At 37.5% G+C, this 5,808-nt stretch overlaps 1 pseudogene; it reads left to right on the top strand.

Annotated features, from left to right (window-relative positions):
* Positions 1-3,142: 3,142 nt before the first annotated feature.
* Positions 3,143-3,267, top strand: LOC133258704 (U1 spliceosomal RNA; annotated as a pseudogene).
* The last annotated feature ends 2,541 nt before the right edge of the window (positions 3,268-5,808 follow it).

Here is a 5,808-nt window from a genome sequence, read left to right as displayed (position 1 = left end):
GATATTTGTTTTTGTCTTTCTGTTTCACTCTGTGTAACAGGCTCTGAGTTCATCCACAACACTAGAAATGACTCGAATTTGTTCTTTTTAATGGCTGAGTAATAAGGAAAAGCAAGAGATTTCCAGAAAAACATCTATTTCTGCTTTATTGACTATGCCAAAGCCTTTGACTGTGTGGATCACAATAAACTGTGGAAAATTCTGAAAGAGATGGGACTACCAGTCCACCTGACCTGCCTCTTGAGAAACCTATATGCAGGTCAAGAAGCAACAGTTAGAACTGGACATGGAATAACAGACTGGTTCCAAATAGGAAAAGGAGTACGTAAGACTATATTGTCACCCTGCTTATTTAACTTATATGCAGAGTACATCATGAGAAACGCTGGACTGGAAGAAACACAGGCTGGAATCAAGATTGCCGGGAGAAATATCAATAACCTCAGATATGCAGATGACACCACCCTTATGGCAGAAAGTGAAGAGGAACTAAAAAGCCTCTTGATGAAAGTGAAAGTGGAGAGTGAAAATTTGGCTTAAAGCTCAACATTCAGAAAACGAAGATCACGGCATCTGGTCCCATCACTTCATGGGAAATAGATGGGGAAACAGTGGAAGCAGTGTCAGACTTTATTTTTCTGGGCTCCAAAATCACTGCAGATGGTGACTGCAGCCATGAAATTAAAAGACGCTTACTCCTTGGAAGGAAAGTTATGACCAACCTAGATAGTATATTCAAAAGCAGAGACATTACTTTGCCAGGAAAGGTCCATCTAGTCAAGGCTATGGTTTTTCCTGTGGTCATGTATGGATGTGAGAGTTGGACTGTGAAGAAGGCTGAGCACCAAAAAATTGATGCTTTTGAACTGTGGTGTTGGAGAAGACTCTTGAGAGTCCTTGGACTTCAAGGAGATCCAACCAGTCCTTTCTGAAGATCAGCCATGGGATTTCTTTGGAAGGAATGATGCTAAAGCTGAAACTCCAGTACTTTGGCCACCTCATGTGAAGAGTTGACTCATTGGAAAAGACTCTGATGCTGGGAGGGATTGGGGGCAAGAGGAGAAGAGGACGACAGAGGATAAGATGGCTGGATGGCATCACTGACTCTGTGGATGTGAGTCTGAGTGAACTCCGGAAGTTGGTGATGGACAGGGAGGCCTGGCGTGCTGCGATTCATGGGGTCGCAGAGTTGGACACGACTGAGCGACTGAACTGAACTGAACTGAATATCCCATTGTATATATGTACCACATCTTCTTTATCCTTTCATCTGTCAATGGACATCTAGGTTGCTTCCATGTCTTGGCTATTTGTATATAGTGCTGCAGTGAACATTGGATACATGTGTTCTTCGAAATTGTGGTTTTCTCAGGGTATATAGTAGTGTATATATATAAATTTTATATATAGTGTATATTTTATATACATATATACACTATATATTTATATATACATTTCATATATAGTGTATATATAAAAGGGTGGTTTTTTCAGGGTATACAGTAGTGGGGTTGCTCGGCCATATGGTAGATTTATTTATTTATTTTTAAGGAATCTCTATACTGTTTACCATAAAGTATCAGTTTATATTCCTACCAACAGTGTGGGAAGTCCTTTTTTCTACACAACCTCTCACCATTTATTATTTGTAGATTTTTTGATGATGGCCATTCTGACAGGTATGAAGTGATAACTCATTGTAGTTTTGATTTGCATTTATCTGTTAGTGATGTTGACCATTTTTTCATGTGTTTATTGGCCATCTGTATGTCTTCTTTGGAGAAACGCCTGTTTAGGTCTTCTGCCCATTTTTGATTGGGCTGTTTGTTTTCCTGATGTTGAACTGCATGAGCTACTTATATATGGTGGTGATTAATCCTTTTTCAGATTTTCCCTTTGCAATTATTTTCTCCATTTCTAAGTGTTATTTTTTAATCTTGTTTATCAATTCTTTTGCAGGGCAAAATTTTTAAGTTAAATTAGATCCTTTTTGCTTATTTTTGTTTTCTATTTTCATTACTCTACAAGGTGGGCCAAAGAGGATATTGCTGTGATTATGTCAAAGTGTTTACAGCCCATGTTTTCCTCTAAGAGCTTCATAGTTTCTGGCCTTATATTTAAGTCTTTAATCCGTTTTGAGTTAATTTTTGTGTGTGGTGTTAGGAAATATTCTAGCTTCATTCTTTTGCATTATAATTGTTTTTGTATCCCACTACATGTTGCATTTGTTGTGCTTTGCCATGTGTTATTTAATTGTTTGATACTTTATAAGTATAGCTTAATTAATTTCTATTGTTTGGAATTATTCTAGATTTTGTGACATATTACAACATATAACCTGTGTTAGAAATGTCCCAGGAGTCACTGAGATACAGTGTTCATCAAAGACAATGATGTGTTATGCAAATTTAATTGCAGTACTGATTGAAATGAGAAAGCCAAGATTTTTTCCTACTTAGTCCCAGTGCTATGCAGTCCCCTAACATCAAGTGAAATCCATCCTGTCTACTCTTCACCATAGATAAGTACGTGTACATGCATGCTAATTAGCTTGTTATTTCTGACTGTGTGTGACCATAGGGACTGTAGCCCACCAATGTGGGATTCTCCAAGCAAAAATACTGAAGTGGGTTGCCATGCTCTCCTCTAGGGGATTTTATTGACCCAGGGATTAAACCCACATCTTAAGTCTCCTGTATTAGCAGGAAGGTTCTTTACATTAGTGTCACCTGGGAAGCCCATAGATAGAAGAGTCTGTGCCAAGGTTGAAGGAAGAAACATGCTTTCAGAGGATTCACAGCTCTACAAAGATAAGAGAGTGCTGAATTTCTATGTGTGGATAGTTCAACTATTATTTTATGCTTTACTGTACTATATTTAGCATTACATATATATACATATATATAATAAATTATATAATTATAGTTACATAGTTAATAATAGTTAATTATTTTAAAAGCTAAAATAATAGTTTTAGCTTTTAGAGATAAAATATGTACCTTATTTGCTTGCTGATATTTTCTGACAACACCACCCTAGGGGGAAAAATAATGCAAATTGTGCCTCACACCTGTGATTACATTATTCAGAAGGAAAAGTGGGAGAAATGAAGAAGATAAAAAAAGAATTAAAGAAATATCAGATACTTACCTGGCAGGGGAGATACCATGATCACGAAGGGGGTTTTCCCAGGGCGAGGCTTATCCATTGCACTCCGGATGTGCTGACCCCTGCGATTTCCCCAAATGTGGGAAACTCGTAAAAAAAAAAAAAAAAGAAATATCATATAATTATTAAATAAAAGTTTTCTTATTATTAATCTAAAATTGGATATCAAAGACCAGTGATTAAGAGAAGTATTTAAAACTGAATGATGCATGCAGACTTATTTTCTGAGCAAAATTACTCAAAATCCAAAAGAAAGAATGCTATTCAGATTGTTTAGTAGGAGAGATTTTGAAAGGAATGCGAACATGTGTATAGACATTTCTTTCTGTCTATAGCATAGTCCTCAACCTTTTCAGCACCAGGAACTGGTTTCATGGAATATATATATATATGAAACCATGGAATATATGAAACCAGTGGAATATATGAAACAATGGAACCATTCCATATCGATATATATATATATATATATATGTATTCCATGAAAAAATATATATATATATTTTTTTCTCCCCACAGACTAGGAAGGGGGAACATTTTAGGATAATGCAAGTGCATTGCATTTATTGTGGTATTTATTTCTATTATTATTACACTGTGGTAATGCAGTAATGTAAACAATGGGGAGTGAATGTCAATACAGATGAAGCTTTGGTCACTTGTCCACCATTCTCCTGCTGTGCAGCCTGGTAGTGGTTTGTGGTGTGGGGATTGGGGAAGGTTGGTCTATACCATGTCCCAAAAGTTCAGTCCTGCAGTTGGATTTTGAGATAGTGTAGAATCCTATATTACTTTTTTGGAGCTTTTAGATAAGAGAACTGGGAATAGCAGATAAACCTATTTTATGGCAGTTTTGAAGGATACTTATATAGCTTAGAGTTTCAGAAAAAATATTGCTGGAGACTAAATCCAAGCTACTGTTTATAAAGGAAGCAGTTGCTAGAGCCCTAATGAGACTTTTAGACTGTTGATGAAGATCAAGGCCAGGTGCTGGAGAACTCCTGAGAGTTTCTTGGAATGCAAGGAGATCAAACCAGTCAATCCTAAAGGAAATCAACCCTTAATATTCATTGGAAAACTAATGCTGGAGCTCCAATACTTTGGCCACCTGAAGTGAAGAGCTGACTCATTTGAAAAGACCCTGATGCTGGGAAAGTATAAGGGAAGGCGGTAGCAGAGGTTGAAATGGTTGGATGGCATCATTGACTCAATGGACATGAGTTTGAGTAAACTCGGGGAAATACTGGAGGACAGGGAAGCCTGGAATGCTGCAGTCGATGGGGTTGCAAAGAATCAGACATGACTGAGCGACTGAACAATAAGAACAGAATCCATATGTATCATATGATATGTTTTTGGCTATGTGATCTAAATTAATTTTATAACAATCAACTTCCTTTTTTTTTTTTTTTTAATCAACTTCCTTGACCTAGGATTCACCCTCTTTAAATTTCTTTCTGATGTTTAAATTGTTGTTCTTACTCAGTTCCCAACTTTACCATGTTTTATGTCTAGAATGTTTATTGTTGCTCATTCTCACATCTTTGCTCATTTAATCCTAGTTATCCTTTCGGTTTCAGCTTAAAAGGTACTTCTCATTCGAACAATTGCAAATATATGATTAACTATATACAATAATATCTTTAATGTCTATTTTCCACACTTTCCTAAGATATGGAAAGTTTCTTTTTTGTTTTTTTAGTTTTCTTTTTTTTGTAGTTTTATTTTATTTTTATGCTTGATTCTCTAATCTCTCCTGAGCATTAAGTACAGTATGTGGAAAATGATATATATATTTTTTGTAACATATGTGTGTGTGTTAGTTGCTCAGTTGTGTCTGACTCTTTGCGACCCCATGGACTGTAACCCACCAGATTGTTCTATCCATGGAGTTCTCCAGGCAAGAACACTGGAGTGGGTGCCATTGACTTCTCCCAGGGATATTTCTGACCCGGGGATCAAACTTGGGTCTCCTGCATTGCAAGCACTTTTTTTTTCTTTTTTTAACCTAGTAAGCCATCAGTCAGTTCAGTCGCTCAGTCGTGTCCGACTCTGCGACCCCATGAATTGCAGCACGCCAGGCCTCCCTGTCCATCACCAACTCCCGGAGTTCACTCAAACTCATGTCCATTGAGTTTGTGATGCCATCCAGCCATCTCATCCTCTGTCGTCCCCTTCTCCTCTTGCCCCTAATCCCTCCCAGCATCAGAGTCTTTTCCAATGAGTCAACTCTTTGCAGGAGGTGGATAAAGTACTGGAGTTTCAGCTTTAGCATCATTCCTTCCAAAGAACAACCAGGACTGATCTCCTTTAGAATGGACTGGTTGGATCTCCTTGCAGTCCAAGGGACTCTCAAGAGTCTTCTCCAACACCACAGTTTAAAAGCATCAATTCTTTGGTGCTCAGTTTCCTTCACAGCCCAACTCTCACATCCATACATGACCACTGGAAAAACCATAGTCTTGACTAGACGGACCTTTGTTGGCAAAGTAATGTCTCTGTTTTTTGAATATGCTATCTAGGTTGGTCATACTGAGCCATCAGGGAGGCACTTATGCATGTATTATTGTTAGTGATCAAGAGAAAAATGTCACATTGGGATAACTGGGTTTTTCAACTATTGCAACTATCATTATTAAA

Source organism: Bos javanicus, chromosome 12 (assembly GCF_032452875.1).
Source record: "Bos javanicus breed banteng chromosome 12, ARS-OSU_banteng_1.0, whole genome shotgun sequence".
Taxonomy (NCBI): Eukaryota; Metazoa; Chordata; class Mammalia; order Artiodactyla; family Bovidae; genus Bos; species Bos javanicus.
Note: the sequence above shows the minus strand (reverse complement) of the source record. Positions and strands in the feature narration are given on the sequence as shown.